The sequence below is a fragment of the Saccopteryx bilineata genome, chromosome 4, assembly GCF_036850765.1.
Source record: "Saccopteryx bilineata isolate mSacBil1 chromosome 4, mSacBil1_pri_phased_curated, whole genome shotgun sequence".
NCBI classification, from domain to species: domain Eukaryota; kingdom Metazoa; phylum Chordata; class Mammalia; order Chiroptera; family Emballonuridae; genus Saccopteryx; species Saccopteryx bilineata.
The window spans coordinates 38,909,316-38,930,843 of NC_089493.1; the positions used below are offsets into that span (position 1 = coordinate 38,909,316).

At 40.2% G+C, this 21,528-nt stretch overlaps 1 protein-coding gene across 1 annotated transcript in view; it reads right to left on the reverse strand.

Moving 5' to 3' along the window:
• SYT16 (synaptotagmin 16) overlaps positions 1–21,528 on the reverse strand; it is a 229,995-nt gene that overhangs the window by 108,439 nt on the left and 100,028 nt on the right. Inside the window, exon 2 of the mRNA XM_066276542.1 lies at positions 1,366–1,545. The gene's annotated coding sequence lies outside the window, so the exon portion shown is untranslated. The remainder of the gene's footprint in view (positions 1–1,365; positions 1,546–21,528) is intronic.

Sequence of the window (21,528 nt, forward strand, 5' to 3'; positions counted from 1 at the left end):
TATGACTCTCCAGACCAGCTCGGAAGAGGACTGTGGCTTCCTCTTTCCTCTCCTTTCTTGGATCGCTCACTCTGGGGAAAGCCAGCTGCAATGTCATGACTACATTCAAGCAGCCTCATGGAAGGCTCCCCATGGGCAGGCACTGAAGCTTTCTGCCATCCTAGAAGGGAGTCCATCAGTCCCAGACAAGCCTGAATTCAGATGGCTGCAAGAGAAACTGCAACTACAGCCTCATGAGAAACCTCACTCTAGAACCACCCAACTAAGGTGTTCCCAAATTCCTGCACTTCAGTAACTGGGAGCTAACGAATATTTGTTTTAAGTGTAAAAGTTTGGGAGTAATTTGTTATGAAGCAATAGGTAATTAATAAAACATTTATGACTAAATTTTGTATTTTCTTATAACAAAGCAAAAAGGTGAACTAACCATGGCTACAAAAGCTGCCATATCAATAAGCCAAATATTCTCCTTGGCCCAGGTCTTAAAACAAACCCAGGTGGTGAGATGACTAGAAAGTGTTTTCCTCAAGGATTTTCCTCTGATCAAAAATATAATGGAAGAAAATATATATATATTTATATATTATATATATAAGATTGTTCTTCCACCAGTTACCTCTTGCCTGGTACCCTATGAGTTTCAGATTAATTAAAAAAAGAAAAAAAAAGAAAGAAAGCAAATTGTTCCCTGTAAGATAACAGCACTGTCTTTGAATGTTCATCTTGCATATGATAACCATCACTCCGTGACAACATCCTAGATCACAAAGTTCTACACTTCAGTAATTGAAAATAGAACATGTCCTTTAAGAACAGCAAGCCAATTGTTTCTTTAAATATGTTACATTCCCCCATCACACTGAAGGCAGTTAGTAAGTGATGCAGTAGATTTGGTGAACTTCGAGAGTAAAAACCTTCTTTGGAGAAGTGGCTGTTGCAATACGAAATGAGGAGTGGTCCTGAGCACCAAAAACCTCAGAAACAGCGAACTGCAGTGAAATGTCAACTTTGTTCCAAGATAACAAGACCAAAACACACCAAGGCTCTCGTCGATCAAATTTTTTTTTCTTCAAGTTTTAGTCATTTAGTCAGAGGGCAGTTCAACAAAGACACCTAAAAAGCTAAGAAGATGATAAGTAGTGGTCAGCTTTACCCATCTGCTCTTCTAACTCAAAGGGCAGCATTACTTTCATAGAGTTAACGTACGTTTTAGTAACGTCCATTCATCACACCCACCACAGGGTGGACCAAACAGCTCATGGGTGATTTCTTAATGAGTCCCATCCTGGAAAGAGTGACACTCCTCGTCTGACCCAAACCATAGCAAGTGGCCACACTCAGGAGAATGTGAAGCGTGATGCTTACCCAGCTCTTCGTGGATCCCAGTCTTGTCTTTGGAGTGTTTCCTTTTCCCTTGTTGCTCCGAGCAGGAAAGGCCTCCTATCTTTTCCAAACACAGCTTCTTGTTGATGAAGAGGAACAGGACAGCCAGAAGAACAATAAAGACCCCAACTGCAGACAAGAAGCCAATGGCTTCAGGAGGAACTGGCAAGAGAACACAAAGGGAAGAAAGGGCATCACAATTAAAGTGACTCAACTCTTAGTTCTAACTCATGATCAAATTTATTCAGAATCTTTATGTTTATTAATGAGAGTGGCAAATACTCTACAAGTCCTGACTTGCTGGCATCCCCAGGACCATAAACCGCTGGGCCGCTTCCTCGGAGGACAGACCTCTATACTTCTGCACATGTGGTTTCTTCCACCTGCAATCCAACTCTTCTCAGTCCTCCTCAAGCTAATATTCAATTCAAGGACGCAAACTATAAGAGAGGTATCCATCAAATGTACTGATCTGGAAATGGTCATGGACCATAATCACTGTCATAAAAGGCAAGTCTCTTACTAATATAGCTGCATAAAGTTTAAAAAATAATCACTTGGGACAAACTTTCAGACATATACATCCATCAATAATAGCGATTGGGCCCTGGCCGGTTGGCTCAGTGGTAGAGCGTCGGCCTAGCGTGCGGAGGACCCGGGTTCGATTCCCGGCCAGGGAACACAGGAGAAGCGCCCATTTGCTTCTCCACCCCTCCCCCTCTCCTTCCTCTCTGTCTCTCTCTTTCTCTCCCACAGCCGAGGCTCCATTGGAGCAAAAATGGCCCGGGCGCTGGGGATGGCTCCTTGGCCTCTGCCCCAGGCGCTAGAGTGGCTCTGGTCGCGGCAGAGTGACGCCCCGGAGGGGCAGAGCATCGCCTCCTGGTGGGCAGAGTGTCGCCCCCTGGTGAGCATGCCGGGTGGATCCCGGTCGGGCGCATGCGGGAGTCTGTCTGACTGTCTCTCCCGGTTTCTAGCTTCAGAAAAATACAAATAATAATAATAATAATAGCGATTGGAGCAAAAGTCATTTCTTGGATACATGTTGGCAAATCCAATTGTGCAATATGATGATTATTATCAATGGTGACAAGAAAATTCCTAATCTATGTCATTTGTATAAAAAATTAAAATTACATTTTGACTGCTAATATTTTAAAATTTTGGAAGATGAAATTCCATCTTCCTCATTCTCCTTATCAAAAAAACCCTGAGCTTTAAATAACCCTGATTAAGTGTTATCCAGTATGTCATAGAGTTCCAGCCATTGCATCCAGCTATGAGGTGTATATAACAGGAAAACCAGAACTAGTTTGGAGTGTAGGAAAGACTCCTCTAAGAAAATGACATTTGAGCCAAGACAACATTCAGTAAAGAAATCCAGACATCAACTTGTATAGAGAAATTGATTACTGAGTAAGCATCAGTATGAGTTATTCAAAGGAGTTGGGTCTATGTGAAAGCTTAGGAAAATGAATCTCCTAAGAGGAGCTTTAATCCTTGAGCAGATTTAATATGTATTTATACATTAATAAATATGAAGAAACAATATTCACCTTACCCTACCATCCAGATAAACAGAAAAAGGATGAATCAAAGCAGACCTAACTCCATCAAAAGATAAAGAAAATGAATAGTACTGCCTCACTAAACCTGTCTAATGGCAAGCCAATAAAAGAAAACACAAAAACAGCAGGTAAGATAACAGCAAAATGATAATAGTGCCTGCTATCAAAGCCAACATATTCCATGAAAAGACAGTCTAAGCCCAGTGATTATCCCCTGGCCCTTCCGAGGCAGCACAGACAGCGGTGCTTACTGCCATGGGCTCATCAGTCGCACTGCCTGGAAGAGAATGACTCTGTACCACTTATTATCTGTGTGGCCATAGCAGATTGTTTAACCTCTCTGCACTTCAGGTTCCTAAGCAATTAAAGGAGATGGTTAATAAATATAGCTACATCAAAGCTTAAATGAGATAACACAGGGAAAACAGCTTGTGAGACACCTGGCACATAGCGAGTTCTCACACAGGAGTAACCATCATCCTCAGCAGCAGCATCATGACCTTTTCAGAGCTGATACACTATCCAGGAGCGGTCAAATACGGGGCAAGGGTGCTGCTTTTCATGCATTCTGTGCTTGGGACAGTCTTCCTTTCACCAAAACAATTATCTCTGCTTTCTTTTTTTTTTTTTTTTTTTTTTTTTTTTTTTACTTTATTTATTTTTAGAGAGGAGAGAGACAGAGAGGGAGAGAGAGGAGAGAGAGACAGAGAGAGAGAAGGGGGGAGGAGCTGGAAGCATCAACTCCCATAGGTGCCTTGACCAGGCAAGCCCAGGGTTTTGAACCGGCGACCTCAGCATTTCCAGGTCGACGCTTTATCCACTGCGCCACCACAGGTCAGGCCATGACAACTTTATCTCTGCTTTCTTGCCCCTCACTTCTGCATTTCCAACTACTTCCCTTTATAGATACACCATCTTTCTCATCTGTATTAAAAATGTACCAAGTAGCATCAGCCTGGTGTGTGAAAGTCCCAGGTTCGATTCCCAGCCAGGGCACACAGGAGAAGGACCCATCTGCTTCTCCACCTTTCCCCCTCTCCTTTTTTTCTCTATCTCTCTCTTCCACTCCCACAGCCAAGGCTTCATTGGAGCAAAGTTGGCCCAGGCACTGAGGACAGCTCCATGGCCTCCCCTTCAGGCACTAGTATGGCTCAGACTGCAGCAGAGCAACACCCCAGAGGGGTCAAGCATCATCCCCTGGTGGGCATGCCAGGTGGATCCCAGTTGGGTGCATGCGGGAGTCTGTCTGTCTGCCTCCTCCCCAACTCCCCAGGTTCTCAACTGGGGGAAAAAAAATGTACCAAGTACCGTATTTCCCCATGAATAAGATGCACCTTAATTTTGGGGCCCAAATTTTGAAAAAAATATATATATTACATAAAATTATTGAACTCAAGTTTTATTCATTACAAAATTCATACAACTCAATATCTGCACAAAAAAAAAGGCAGGAAATGCAAGTTTAAAAAATCTACAACCACTGTATAAGACGCACCCAGTTCGTAGATCCCAATTTTTTTGGAAAAGGGTGTGTCTTATACATGAGGGAATATGGTATCTCTCTTCCTTTAAAAGCTCCTTACCACCACGTAATCCTCAACCACAGCCCTCTCTCTCTTCCTCTTTGCAACCAACCACCTTCAAAGTATTTTCTCCACTTGTTTCCACTTTCTTACCTTCAAAGCCATTAGCATCCTTTCCCCACACTCCTCTGGTCTCCACGTGCCCAGTCTCATCCCCTTGAATCCTTTCTCCACACAGTAGCCAGAGTGATTCTTCTGAAATACATCTGATTTGTTCAACTGCCCTCCTAAAACCCACTGTAGTGGACTGGATTGCAGTTCCCCTGAAAGATATGTCTATCCTGAATCTTAGAATGTGACCTGATTTGAAAATTTCATATGCAATCAGGATAGAATCTTAATGTGAGATAATCTTTGATTAGAGTGGGCCCTAAAAGTATCCTATAAGAGACAGAAAAGGGGAAGACACAGAAGAAAGTAACATAAATATGGAGGCAGAGACTGGAGCCATGAAGCCTGTCACTGAGGAATGCCAAGGTTACCAGTGGCCGCCAGAACCTAAAACTGTGAGAGAATAAATTTCTGTTGTTTGAAGTCATCACGTTTATGGTAATGTGTCATGGTAACATTAGGAAACTAATCCACTCTCCGATGGCTTTCCATTACCCGGAGGACAAAATTTGAATTCCTTTACATGGTTTACAAGGTCTTTATGACCTAGCTACTGATTCCAGCCTTTGTCACTCATCACTCACCAACATCAAACTCTATTGTGAGTGCATTCATCTATTTCTGGTTCCCCACACATCGGTCACCTCCAAACCTTTAAATAGGCTATTTCAACTCTGTGGGACAAGTGCTTACCTCTCTTCTGGCTGACTGATACTATACTTCCTCTGCAAGCCTTTCTTTTCCACTGGATCAAGATGTTTATACCATATGTTCCCACCTGCCAAGCCTTTGACAGCTTTCTCAACAGTTTTCAAATGTTAACTTTTAAACTTCATGAGAATGGGGCCTATGCCTCAGTTATTTACTGTACCCTCAGCAGCTAGTATAGGGTAAGCACTCAATAAATATTTAATGCCTGAATAAATGTTGAATGCAGCTGTGTCCACAACACGTTGAAAAATGTACCTATCAATGAAAACTTCTGGAAAGTGGGTCAGTAACACTGACAATATAGGACATGATTTACATAAAATTTGGTCTTAGAAAAAAGAGGGTTCATATCATTCATAAGCAGAAACATTTGAACCTAATAATTTCATTCATTAACAAATCTATTTTTTTCTTTTTGAATAAAGTCTATTTTTCCATTATAAAGCAACATGAATCTCATCACATAAAATCTAAAAAATACAGAAAAGGATGAAGACAACCACTGTTAAGACTCTGTATACTTCCAGTCACTTTGACTTTTTGAAGTTGGTGGAGAACACACTGGGAATAAATACAAATCTAGCTGAACCAGAGAGAAAGCTTAGCTTGGCAAGTTTGGTTATTTCAACAGAGTTCATGTTCCTTCCAGAACCTGTCGATTCCAATTCCATCTTTTTTTAAGTGTTCAGCAGTACTTAGTTGGAAGTTTGAAGGGGTGCATAATGGATGTAAGGTCAGTGGATAATGGGGAACTCAGGTCCTCCCGGAAACTTTGACTAGGACCCTCCACAACCAAGCGCGCCAAAAGAAACTTCCCAGGAGCCCTTTGGAAAAGAGTGACACCTCATCAGCCAGTGAGATTTCACCACGTCATATTAGCTCGCCCACCCTAGGGACCCTTTAAATATCCCTCACGTGGTTTAATCCTTGCAACTTCCCTGGCCTCCATCTTTCCTCAGGGCCAGGGAACCTCGTCGGGCGGGAAGCACTCTGTACTCAATAAACCCTTTTATTATTCCACACTTCATGGCTCCGGCCCCTTCCTTCCTTCTCAACAGGGAAAAATACCTTACAATGGACAGATTGCCAAATGCTTTATTAAATGTTGGTTACTTTCTGTACTTTCTACATGAGTGGAGTATCACAGAAATGGCGAAGAAGTTGGCAGCAACCCGGGACTTGTAAGAATTGCTTAACCAGGGTTGTACACAAACTGTCCTCTTTAAAAGTGATTTAAAATTCCAAACATAACCCAGCAATTCCACTTCTAGGTATAGACCCAAGAGAATTGAAAATATACATTCACTCAAAAATGTGTGCATGAATGTTCCTAACAGAATCATTCATGATAGCCAAGAGTGGAAATAGGCCAAATGTCCATCAACTAAAAAAATGGATAAACAATATGTTATGTCAAAACAATGGAATATTATTCTGCAATAAAAAATGAAGTACTAATACATGCTGCAACATGGATGAACCTTGAGAACATTATGCTAAGTATAAGAAGCCATATATTATATGATTCCAGTTCTGTGAAATGTCCAGAATACATAAATCCATGCAGACAGAAAGTATGTTTTATTGTTCCCAGGAGCTGGGGGGAGGGAGAAATGAAGACTGACTGCAAATAGGTATCAGTTTTTTCATTTTGAGGCAATGAAATTATTCCAGCATTGGATAGTGATGATGGTTGTGCAACTTCGTCAATATACTAAAAGCAGTGAATTGTCTATACTTTAAGAGGGGGTGTTTTTTCTGGAATATGATTTTTATCTCAAAAATAAAGTTTAGGCCTGACCTGTGGTGGCGCAGTGGATAAAGCATCGACCTGGAAATGCTGAGGTCGCCGGTTAGAAACCCTGGGCTTGCCTGGTCAAGGCACATATGGGAGTTGATGCTTCCAGCTCCTCCCCCCTGTCTCTCTCTCCTCTCTCTCTCTCTCTCTCTCCCTCTCTCTCTCCTCTCTAAAAAATGAATAAAATTTAAAATAAATAAAGTTTAAATTCCAAATATATAAATTTTAATAAAGATTGGAAGGAAATACAAAAAAATGTAAAAAATATTCTGTAGGCTTTTGAAGATGGCAGCGAGCAAACCGGATCCAACAATATATAGAAAAAATCATACACCATGATCAAGTGGGATTTATTCTGGGGAGGCAAGGCTGGTACAATATTCGTAAACCAATCAATGTGATTTATCACATAAACAAAAAGAAGGAGAAAAACCATATGATAATTTCAATAGATGCAGAAAAAGCATTTGATAAAATCCAGCACCCATTCATGATCAAAACTCTCAGCAAAGTGGGAATACAGGGAACATACCTCAACATGATAAAAGCCATCTATGAGAAACCCACAGCCAACATCATACTCAATGGGAAAAAATTAAAAGCAATACCCTTAAGATCAGGAACAAGGCAGGGGTGCCCCCTTTCACCACTCTTATTTAACATAGTCCTGGAAGTCCTAGCCACAGCAATCAGACAAGAAGAAGAAATAAAAGGCATTCAAGTTGGAAAAGAAGAAGTAAAACTATCATTATTTGCAGATGATATGATATTGTATATAGAAAACCCTAAAGTCTCAGTCAAAAAACTACTGGACCTGATAAATAAATTCAGCAAAGTGGCAGGATATAAAATCAATACTCAGAAATCAGAAGCATTTTTATACACCAACAATGAACAGTCAGAAAGAGAAATTAAGGAAACAATCCCCTTCACAATTACAACCAAAAAAATAAAGTACCTAGGAGTAAACTTAACCAAGGAGACTAAAGACTTGTACTCGGAAAATTACAAAGCATTGATAAAAGAAATCAAGGAAGATACAAACAAGTGGAAGCATATACCGTGCTCATGGTTAAGAAGAATAAACATCATTAAAATGTCTATATTACCCAAAGCAATCTATAAATTCAATGCAATACCAATTAAAATACCAATGACATACTTCAAAGATATAGAACACATATTCCAAAAATTTATATGGAACCAAAAGAGGACACGAATAGCCTCAGCAATCTTAAAAAAGAAGAATAAAGTGGGAGGTATCACACTTCCTGATATCAAGTTATACTACAAGGCCGTTGTACTCAAAACAGCCTGGTACTGGCATAAGAACAGGCATATAGATCAATGGAACAGAACAGAGAACCCAGAAATAAACCCACACCTTTATGGACAACTGATATTTGACAAAGAAGGTAAGGAAATACAATGGAGTAAAGACAGCCTCTTTAACAAATGGTGTTGGGAAAATTGGACAGCTACCTGCAAAAAAATGAAACTAGATCACCAGCTTACACCACTCACAAAAATAAACTCAAAATGGATAAAAGACTTAAATGTAGGCCGTGAAACCATAAGCATCTTAGAAGAAAACACAGGCAGTAAGCTCTCGGACATCTCTCGGAGCAATATATTTGCTGATTTATCTCCATGGGGAAGTGAAATAAAAGACAGGATAAACAAATGGGACTATATCAAACTAAAAAGCTTTTGCACAGCTAAAGACAACAAGAACAGAATAAAAAGACAAACTACACAATGGGAGAACATATTTGACAATACGTCTGATAAGGGGTTAATAACCAAAATTTATAAAGAACTTGTAAAACTCAACACCAGGAAGACAAACAACCCAATCCAAAAATGGGCAAAAGAGATGAATAGACACTTCTCCAAAGAGGACATACAGATGGCCAATAGGCATATGAAAAAATGCTCAACATCACTAATCATTAGAGAAATGCAAATTAAAACCACAATGAGATATCACCTCACACCAGTCAGAATGGCGCTTATCAACAAAACAACACAGAATAAGTGCTGGCGAGGATATGGAGAAAAGGGAACCCTCCTGCACTGCTGGTGGGAATGCAGACTGGTGCAGCCACTGTGGAAAACAGTATGGAGATTCCTCAAAAATCTGAAAATCGAACTGCCTTTTGACCCAGCTATCCCACTTTTAGGAATATACCCCAAGGACATCATAGAACGGCTCGAAAAGGAGAAATGCACCCGCATGTTTGTGGCAGCATTGTTCACAATAGCGAAGATCTGGAAACAGCCCAAGTGTCTGTCAGAGGACGAGTGGATTAAAAAGCTTTGGTACATATATACTATGGAATACTACTCAGCCATAAGAAATGATGACATCGGATCATTTACAATAACATGGATGGACCTTGACAACATTATACGGAGTGAAATAAGTAAATCAGAAAAAAAAAACTAAGATGAATCCATACATAGAAGGGACATAAAAATGAGACTCAGAGACATGAACAAGAATGTGATGGCGGGAGGTTGGGGGAGGGGGGAGGGGGTGAAGAAGGAGAGAGGGGTTAGGGGAGGGGAGGGGCACAAAGAAAACCAGAAAGAAGGTGACAGAAGACAATTTAACTTTGGGGGAGGGGTATACAGCACAATCAAATGTCAAAATAATCTAGAGATATTTTCTCTCAACATATGTACCCTGATTTATCAATGTCACTGCATTAAATTTAATAAAAAAAATAAAAATATATATTATGTAATTTTATTATTCAATATTTAGAAATAAAAATAAAGTTTAAATGTCATAGGTTACGAACGAGAGCTGTAGTCAGCACAGCTCTACCGTCAATGTGTAACGCTGAACCCAGCGAGCCAGCAGCACTATCAGAAGAAGCCAAAGAAGGTTTGATGCCGCTTCTGAATCCAAACGAAATTAGAGGCTTTGGCAGGAAAGTTTCGAGTCATTTTGCATCCCATATACACAAATGCTCAGCGAAGAACAAGCATCTTATGTATCATCTGCAATAGATGACAAGGGCACATATGTCAGGAAACTTAAGTGCCATCTGCAGGGTAACTCATCTAATTAGTCCAGTAATTACTAAATTGGAAATCAGATGGCTGTGAAGTTCGGTCACACAGTTCGTATTGAAAACTTCCTCAAAGTTAAATCTCTCTCTCACGTTCCACTGGACAGCCCCATCTTTTGATTTTCAAGCAGCGGCTCAAGGAGAAGACAGAGCATGCAGTGACACGAATAGAGAAGCCTCTGCATGTCACACAGTCGTAGGACGTTTGTAGATTTCATTCTATGGTTGGTAAAGCAGTTTTTAAAAAAAGGTCAATCAATTGCAGCCCTCTGACTCACAAGAACTAGAAATAAGATGAGAGGAAGTTGAAAATGTATCAATATTTAACAAAATGATGATGGGGGAATCAGAATTAAATGAGCAATGACAATAGAAATAATTAAAAAGTAGAATTATAATTTCTCAGGGATAAACTATCTTGGCGTCACCCTGAGAAATGTGAGGTATCTCATTAAAAACATGAGGAAAGCTCAGGGTAGGCACCACCTTGAGGTAAATCTAAACCTCACTTATACCTCCTTATGATCTTTGAGTATCCATCAACCTGAAAGTTCTCTTTTCAGTGATATAATTTCAACTGTATACATCCCTTTAAAGAGTGGCATGACTTTGAAAATGCTTCTGTGAAGATCTCAAGCATGGTCATGCAGCAGAAGTTCCTGATATGAACCTAAGCTTGTTCACCTGAGAATGCCAGGACTGACCTGAGGTACAGCACAGTGACTACAGCCAACAGGACTGTATTAGCAATTTCAAAGCTGCTAAGAGACTAGATCTTAATTGTTCCCCTCACAAATAAAAGACATGATAATTATGTGACATACTAACAACAGAGTGGTAAATCACATTGTAATACATTAACGATATCAAATCAACATGTTGTATACTTTAAAATTATGAAATGTTTTATGTCAATTATATCTCAATAAAAATAGACTTTCAAAAGAATTCAGGATTGCTTGGGCATGTCTACATCCTCCTCCAGGGATACATCCGCCTGAAAATCCAAGCAGCTTCCCAGAAAGGACAAGGAAAGCGAACAAGGTCAGAGTAGAGGTGACCTGAGTACAGCACACATGTCTACCACTCAGGTTGACCCGAGCCCAAACACCTTTGGTTGCAGGGCAAGGAAGTGACAATAAAAGCCATAGTATTAGATACAAGCAGTTTTTGAAAATCAAGGAGACGCTTTCACCAGCTGTTTTGGCACAGTAAGAGTTGACGCCATTTCGATCTGTCTTTGAAACCACCAAAAAGAAAAGAAGGTAAGAAATGAGAAACTTTTAAGAGTCAAATGCCAATTCAACTCCATAGATAGCTACTTCAGTGCACAAATTCAAAAATATATGTTCAGTTAGGCTCATTCATACATTAACTGTGTTTTTACAACCAACTACAAAATTAAATGTCACTTTAAAAATTAGCACAGAACAAGTTAAACTGAGGGCTTTAATTTTCAGTTTTTACCAGAGTGATGCTTCTGAAACTAAAAAATAAATGAACAGGCCCTGGCCAGTTAGCTCAGTGGTTTAAGAGTGTTTTCCCGAAATGACAAAGTTGCAGGTTTGATCCCCAGTCAGGGCACACATGAAAAGCAACCAAAGAATGCACAACTGAGTGGAACAACAAATACTTCCCTTCCCCCTCCCTCTCTTCTTCTTCTTCTCTCTGTCCCTATAAAAATCAATCAATAAATAAACAAATATTTAAGCCCTGGCCAGATAGTTCAGTTGGTTGGAGTGTCGTCTGGAGCAGAGGTTGCTCGTTTGATTCCCTGGTCAGGGCACATACGGGAGCTGCTTGATGTTCCTATCTTTCTCTTTCTGCCTCTCTCTCTCTCAAAATAAACAAACAAACAAATAAATAAATAATGAACAAAGCCTTTTATACTTAACAGCCTATTATTTTGCCAATATCTTTTTTTTAAGGTTATTTATTTATTCATTCATTTCAGAGAGGAGAGGGAGGGAGAGAGAGAGAGAGAAAGAGAGAGAGAAGTGGGGAGGAACAGGAAGCATCAACTCCCATATGTGCCTTGACCAGGCAAGCCCAGGGTTTCGAACTAGTGACCTCAGCATTCCAGGTCAAAGCTTTATCCATTGCACCACCATAGGTCAGGCATTTTTTAAATTTATTTATTCACCAATGTCTTAAATTTAGGTTTAGTTAGGTGATATAACCTCAACAAACCTTCATAGATAGTGAATCATTTTTTTCAAAAATTTATAGGACTAGTAATATCATATATATGTTTAATGTAAGAAAAATAGGTAGTTCCATTTAAATATTCTTCCTAGTAATAACTAACAAAGATATGGTAACTATATAGTCAAACAAATTCTTTGGAAGGAAAAACAGACCTTTCAAAATATAGAAAAAAAAATTGGCTTAATAAAACCTAAGTGAGAATTTAACATGTTCCAAAATAAAACATAGCAACATATGGAGTCACTAGCAACCAATCATTTTTCAGAACACTTGGGAACACAAAATTTGGGGGTATACATGGGGTGCTATCTTTAATGTAGTAATATATGTGTGCTGAAATGTGTGCATCCTCTGAAAAGTAACCTAACCTGTCTGCTTTACATGTTTAAATTCCCTTAACATTAACACACACACATACACACATGCACTTCTAGAAGCCAAGAATTGTTAGCAAGCTTGCTTTTCTTTTTCTTAATCTTCATATAATTAGCTCAGAAGCAGAAATTAATGATGAAAATAGCTGATAGGCACCAGCAGGCAAGTGAAAATCTTTGAGATTTTCTTCACTTGTCTGAGTTTCTCTGAACATTTTAGTGATTACCCGCTGTACTCAACCTCTCCATATCCCTAAATCTTCCCTGATGGGGAAGAGGATAGAGAAAAAAACAAATGGAATTAGATGATGTTGATGGTTTATCAGCCTACAGTTGACATTTTTGGATTGGTAAATTTCTAATGGCATGCTAAGTCACTGAATGTAACTGAGCAATATATGGGCCTTATAAAATTTATGTCATTTGCCAAATAATATTAGTATATGTAATTATATGATAAATTAGGGACATATGCCCAATAAAAGTAGGTCATTTAAAACATCAGCAAATATACTTGTACAATTTTTGTGGAATGGTTGTTGAATCCGTGTGGCAATTTAGTTCTCAAGTAAAAAGAGACTATTTTTATAAATGAGAGAAATTGAGAGACACGTCTACTTCAGACAGACAAAACATCTTAGAAGAAAGATACTCAATTTTCTTCAACTTCCCGAAACAAAGGCATTTGGAAAGCATTTGGAGTGAAATATAATTTTGATTTGTTGATAACTTCTTTACTTCCCAAGTCACGGAAGACTGCCCACACAGTGAGACTAAAACTTTAACAGAATTGTTTTTGCCAATCTAATACTCTAAAAAAATAAAATAAAATAAAAACATTTCTTTTGCAACCTAAAACAATTAAATATTTTTAATGAGTATTATAAAGATTCTTCAAATTTTAACTATTGACCTCCAAAAAGTAGTATGTAGAGATTTGTATTCAAGAACTAAGCAGCATATGCAGAACACCTAGAAATAGAAAAGATATTCAAGGACAATTTTACATCCCCAATTTCCCAAACAATATAAATATTTTCTTGTTCAGAGAGTTATCCATTCACAGATATACAAGTTCACCCTGTTACTAAGAATTTGTTGACAATACTCAAAATCCACTGACATTTTAGCTAAGAGAAAAATGTAGGCCCTGACCAGTTGGCTTAGCGGTAGAGCGTCGGCCTGGCGTGCGGGGGACCCAGGTTCGATTCCCGGCCAGGGCACATAGGAGAAGCGCCCATTTGCTGCTCCACCCCACCCCCCCTCCTTCCTCTCTGTCTCTCTCTTCCCCTCCCGCAGCCAAGGCTCCATTGGAGCAAGGATGGCACGGGCGCTGGGGATGGCTCCTTGGCCTCTGCCCCAGGCGCGAGAGTGGCTCTGGTCGCGGCAGAGCGACGCCCCGGAGGGGCAGAGCATCGCCCCCTGGTGGGCAGAGCGTCGCCCCTGGTGGGCGTGCCGGGTGGATCCCGGTCGGGCACATGCGGGAGTCTGTCTGACTGTCTCTCCCCGTTTCCAGCTTCAGAAAAATACAAAAAAAAGAAGAAAAAAAAATGTATAGCCCCAACACTAAAATCAATTATCTAGTAGTAGCATCCCTTGCTAAAGTTCAGGCCACAGGACACTCTTTAGGTAACAACAAGTAAACAAAATTATCATTGTATTCAAATAAAATAGGCATCTTTTACCTATTCTAGTGCCCTAGTAGAAGTTAAGAATCTTCTCTGTAGTTAATTTCTGAATAAAACCCCCTTCTAAAAACATGGGATTCTATTCAACTCTCAGATTTCTCTACTAGAACTATTTACTGGTTGTTTTTAATTATCAAAAAAAAGGGGGAGGGGGAGAAAAACATACAACATAAATTGTTTTACTGTCTGTGCTAATTTCATTTCATTATATTCTTGGCGTAAGCTATTATTTTCCCACTGGTTCCCATGGCATTCTTCATTATCAGCTGCTAATTGTCTAGCATTCACAGAGGACTGTGAACCATGTAGGCTGCTGCGTGGGCTGAAGTTCTAGGGGAAGCTGAGCAGCACTAGGATTCTGCATTGTTATTATTGTGACACATTAGAAAGTTTCCACCCACTTACGTGCCCACATCACACTGCTGCACAGCATCCATACCCAGAGGGACTGTGCACTGAAGCATGGAAAGCCATCTGCACTAGGCATTCCACTTGGTGATTATCACACCCATCAAGGGAAGATTACAGGGGGCCAAACCTTGGCAGCCGGGAAAGCCAGAGGTCTGGCTCCAAATGGCAGGCATGAGTATTGATCTTAAACCACAACTATGACAGGTCCATCTAAAAGGGTTCCTTTATTCCCAACCTTGCGCACAAGTACCTGACTCAGCCCAATTACTCCCTCAAACATCTCCTCATTTACCCTTCCAGAATCAAAGGCAAGTTAGAGGTTTAAACATTTTTTGAAAGATACAAAGAGGTTAGAGACTTTTAAGTAGATTTTTGAGATGTACTTCTCCCTGAAATTATTCCCAAATGCAGACTTAGATCTGGAGCTAATTACATTTGACCTTATAAATTCAGATTGTGCCAAACAAAAGCTATTAGAAGAGCCAAAACAACATGCAACATTTTACACATTTAGGTCAAGAGGGAGTTGTGAAAGTCTCTTAATTAGCAAAGTAAACAAGAACTATAAACGGGGGACTTGGAGGCACAGAAGGTGGTGCTTTTATTCTGTGCTTTGCCGGCACCATGTTGCAAAGTGTTGTGAAACAAAGCACTAATTTCCTAGCATGCTATGTGCTGGTCACTTTTATCAGAAATTTGTGCCTCTTGAGACACCAGTGCCTCCTCTGAGCACACCCTCTCAGGGCCCGAGCTACCTTCACCAGCTCAGTCATAGGGAGCTACATTTTTTTCATGGATTAACCAGGATCACTCCAACGCTGTAAAATATGAAAGAGGTAGGGTGACATTAGAAGTACAAAGAGGTAAGTGGCAAGCTGAGCCTCACTTGTTGGTGCATTCTGGTGAGGCCACTATAGTCCAAATACTATTCCAGGACTTCAGAAGTTTAAGAAGATGATATTTAAAGTTTACCTTGAGATACTCAGCTTCTTTAGGACCAGTTCATTCTAATTAAACCAGCCAGAAATTGAAAGACAGAGAGGCAGAGTAAATACAAAGGAACATTTGGCCCTGAGGTAGGAGGTTCAGGTCCAGCACAGTACTACCTAATTCTATAAACTAGGGCAATATGAGGTCCTGAAGGCAGGACTGTTTCTTGACTGCATGACATCTGTGTGCTTTTGCAATGATAATAAACTGTACTTTTCGCTCCATAAGATGCACCTGACCATAAGACACACCTAGGGTTTTAAGGAGGAAAATAAGAATAAAAACATTCTGAACCAAATGGTATGTTAAAATATTTAATAAAATACCATATTTTTCACTCCATAAGATGCACGGGCATTTTCCCCTCCACTTTGGGGGGGGGGGAGTGCATCTTATGGAGCGAAAAATACAGTATATAATAAATCAGGACACTGACTTTTATATTGATAATGATTATTTCTGGCCCAGGAACTAGGACCAACCTTGTATCTATAGAACTACAGTCAATCTTGTATTTTGTGGTGGCTTCACTTAAGATGGAATTATGAGTCAAAGAGTTGTCTGGTGAGCAATGAATAAGAGCAAGAGTAGTAGGATCTTCCTGAAACCTACTACCACCCATCTATAGGGTAGATGACTCCACTGTTTCTTCCAAGGACTCTCTGGCTCAGATCCCAGAATGGCCATTTAAAATCAGAACATCCAAACACCTAGACAAAGCTAGAACCCACACCACTCACCCTCATTCTTCATCTTTTCTTTCTACATGCCTAAGTCACCATCAGAATCTTCTGATGTGGGGTCCTCTTATCACTTCAACTATTCTCTCAAAGCTCCACTTCTCTGCTCACCTCTCAGAGATTTTATGTTTGGGTCCTATTCCCACTTTAACAATCATTCCTTCAGCTATTTTATGTCTTTATGGCTTCAGCCATCATTGAAGGCTACCATGTATGAGTCTATAAACAAAAGTCTAATCTGACACATAGATCTCTACCAGGATGTCCTAAAGGCATTCCCCCAATTATCAAGCCTAGAAGTTAACATATTTTCCTCTTCAAAAGTGCTCTGAAACCTCCCAAATCCCCACCAATCCATTCTCAGTGCAGTGCTTTAGTCAGACCCTTACAGACTGGGCTGCTACAAAATTCCCCAAAGTGATGATGTCTTCCATCGTCTTTCCCTTTTACTTATGTGTTTTAGATTTTTAGAAAAATCTAGCTCAATTTTTCAATTATTTAATTTCTTAAAAATATAATTTGGGTCTGACCAGTAGTGGCACAGTAGAGCATCAACCTGGGACCCCAGGCTGATCCAGCTTGAGCATGGGCTTACCAGCTTACTACAAAGAGCGCGGGGTTCCTGGCTAGAGCGTGGGATTATCAACATGATTCCATGGTCACTGGCTTGAGCCCAAAAGTCACTGGCTTGAAGCCCAAGGTCGCTGGCTTGAGCAAGGGGTCACTGACTCAGCAGGAGCCCCCCAATATGAGAAGCAATCAATGAACAACTAAAGTGCTGCAACTGTAAGTTGATGCTTCCCATCTCTCTCCATTCCCCCCACCCCACTTCACTTAAAAAGGTTATATGTATATAATTTGGGACTCTGATGAAGAAGACTTAGCTGGGCTAAACTAGTTACAGAATAGTAAAGTTCAGATAGAGATCATTTCGGGCAAATGGTTGAACATTAATTATTACACGCACACACACATCTGTGCTGGATACTGCCAGAGCCCCCACAACTCTATTTCATTCTACTAACCCCTAACAGAGTTAGCCATATATATCATAGACCCACAGACATGTATAAAAGGTACTAGAAGTCTCCTCTGCCTAACGATTAAAGCACAAACTATTACCATAACATTTGAGACCCTTTCCAAACCAGTCCAAACTACCTTTCCAGTCTGATTACTAAGCATACCTCCCAGGTGCACTGTGCTTAGCTTAACCAGATACTCACTGTTGTCTAAATATGCCACATACTTCCAAACCTCTGCGCATTTCTTCATAGACATCCCTCTCCCTTGAATGACCTTTTCCAAAGGCAAAGCCCTGTTAATCATGTGAAACCCCACCAGAAAGTCTACTTCTCTACAAAGCCTATCCTTGTCCCACCAGGTAGAATATATCATTGCCCTTTGTTTGTATCTTTACACTTAATTCATGACATTGCATTGTGGTTCGTTTAATCCAGATGTGATCCCAGCTAGAGTACAAATTTGCTGAAACCAGCGATGGCATCTTCTTACTCATCTTTATATTTCTGATCTTCATAATAGATACATAATATATATGAGTTTAATTAAGTTAAAAACTACAACCTCCCAAGATTATATACTGCTCACAACAATTAGGGGATATTTCAAAATGAATATGAAGCAATAAAATATCCCCTAATTGTTGTGAGCAGTAGATATTATTTTAAAATTAGCTTCCTGATGGGGTTATTGCACATAAACTATCACTATATTAAGAGCATAGAAAGATGTCATCTCTGGAAGATTCCTGATGAAAAGGAATTTCACTTATGATATGTCCTTGATGGCTCCAACAAGCATATCGCTCTGCTGCTCTGATATTATGGTTCAAGTCCACTGATGTTTCAGTATCTACAGTCCACTTTTCTCTTAAAACTGTGGCTTTAGAAGGAAACCTGGAGGACATTGATTTGACTCTTTGTTGAACAAAAGTAAAGACTGAAGGCCAAAGAAGCCAAGAGATCTATCCAGAATACCCAACACTATGGTGACAGAGCCAAAGCACAGCCAGACTTCCCGGTGTATCCTGACAGTGTTGATATCTCCACTCCCTGATGCTTCTTCCTGACATTCTCTCATAGAATCCCATCATCTTTGGAGTAGTGCTCTTCTTCCCACAAGAACCACCAACATCTCATTGAATGAAGGAATCCAATATGCACCAACCCTGATTGACGGCCATCGGCATCTACTTGAACACTGCTGGTGGCTGGAAAACTCACTTTACTGACAAGCAATCCATTCTTTCTTTGTCCATATCCTCTCAGTAGACATTCTTCTTCACAGAAAAAGTCAGTATCAAGCCTTCCAGTGGCTAAAGACAGCATTTATGCCTCCCAAATTTTTTCTCTAACCTAAAATACTATAGTTTCTTCAACTAGTCCTCAAAACATATGGTTGTTACTCTGTAATTCTACTGGCTGTCCTCTGCTTTCCCACAGAACATGACCTAGGCCTAAATGGCTTTTGGCTTTGAAAAGAGAAGAGAAATAAAGCCTTTGGGGAAAAAAATGTCCTTCACTGCCTATCTCTCTCATTTTTTCAATACAAAATTGCCATTTCCATCAGCTCCACAGAATGTCTGAACAGTAGTAATATGCAGGTTCCATCAGCAGAAAATATTAGCTGAGAATGTTCAGTTTTCAAGCCAGTTTATATTCGGTAGAGACCTAAGAAGGAAATACTACAAGCATTAGGCAAGTACTATGTAAGAATATAAGTCATTTGGGCCACACTATCCTAGAATGTAAGCAAATCAAACTAAAACTTTTCAGAATGAATTAAAACATCTCAAGACATTCTCTCCTATTTTTCTCCTTTCAACCACCATCCCAAGTTTAGGAAAAACACTCACTAAAATATCAATTCAAAACCAAAAATATTTTGCACATATCTTTGATATGATCACAACCACCTAAACTCCTGTTGCGATTCTGTTTCAGAATCCCATTGTGAGTAGAAAAACAGAAGAAATTTCTCTCTCAGCTTATCAAACACCTCTCCCAGCTAAACTTTTATTATTTAAACCTAGCAGAGTCCCATTTTGATAACACCACAGATATCTCCACTGAAGAAAATAAAGATTGAATAGACCGTGTTACCATCCATGGAATACCAACCTGAGATTATGCCTCCAAGAATTCAACTGTTTATTGACTGCAGTTGATTCCTAACTCCAAGAAGTTTAATAAAAATTTTCAAGGAAGATTTCAAACATTTAAAATTTACTCCACACAAAACATGGTGTGAAGAAGGGGATATAAGGACCAATTGTTATAAAAATTAGACATTTTTTAAGGAGGTCAAAGTGACTTGGCAAGAAGCACTCCAACAACTTGATCTGAAAGCATCCCATTATCTACATCTGTAAGCAATGCCTTATTAATAGTTCTAAAATCAAAATGAGACAAATATCTGAGACTTGAAATTTATATAATATACTCCGTCAAATTGCAGGAAGGTAGTATGCTCTGCCAACTTTTTGAACATCTTTAATATTGGTAAACAAATTAGTTTGACTGATGAGTAATATTTCCAAAGAAGCTTTGCCTGGCAAAGGGCAAAGAACCTTTTCTTCCTTTGGATGAATTTCATCTGGCTCCAGATATTTTCTGGAATATTTGTTGACTTGTCTTTGGATACAAACTTTAAGATAAATCATTTCAATTGTCCACAAACTAGAAATTAAAAGCCTGCCCACACTTCATTCAGGCAGAAGCATGACAATGTGCTGTGGAGAAAGGGACATATTCGCAGCCTTGGTAATGATGTCCATTCATCTAGGGAAGGGAGGGAGGCTAGGGAGGAGCATTAAAGGGAGCCACAGAGCTATCAAGAAGGAAATAGAGGCCCTGGCCTGTTGGCTCAGTAGTAGAGTGTCAGCCTGGAGTGTAGGAGTTCCAGGTTTGATTCCTAGCCAGGGCACACAGGAGAAGCACCCATCTGCTTCTCCACCCCTCCCCCTTTCCTTCCTCTCTGTCTCTCTCTTCCCCTCCTGCAGCCGAGGCTCCATTGGAGCAAAGATGGCCCGGGTGCTGAGGATGGCTCTGTGGCCTCTGCCTCAGGCACTAGAATGGCTCTGGTTGCAACAGAGCAACGCCCCAGAGGGGCAGAGCATCGCCCCCTGGTGGGCATGCTGGGTGGATCCCAGTCGGGCGCATGTGGGAGTCTGTCTGACTGCCTCCCCATTTCCAGCTTCGGAAAAATGAAAAAAAAAAAAGAAGGAAAAAGAGAGAGATTCTGTATGACTTTGTAAGGGGAAAGCACAGACTGGAGCAAGAGAGGACACAGGAAAAGGTGTCAAGCAGGAGGCTCTGTCTCATGTAGGACATGCTGGAGAAAGGAAGAAGGATTAAGGACTTCTCACAAGGTCACTAAGGGCTGCAAGAAGAACCCCAGATTGCAGAGAAGAAGTGGAGGATAAAAAGTACAAATGTCAAAGATTAAAAACAAACAAAAAAGACAACTGTTGCCCCTTCCTAAGGCCAAGAATAACCTAAAGCGTGAGGACATTAGTATAGACCTGAATTACTACTGACTTACATATGAGTTGGTGCCTTGACAGTGCAGCTGTGACTCCCAGGGCTCTTGGCAGTCCTGTGATAAGGTAATGTCTCACTAAAGAATCTCTAGGGGCCAGTTAGTGACTTGTAAGGTCCTCAGCAGTGGCCAGCCCAAGGCAAGCCACAGGCACAGAAAGAAGAACTGTTGTTTGTGTTACATGGCCATGCTCAAGCCAAAGCCTGTTTAATCTCAAAGAGGCAGACAATCTTACCTTCCCCATCAACAGAGATGTGTTCACCGTATAGATCCCAACTAGATAACAAAGAGAGATACAACCCTTCCCCATTAAAACAGGCCAT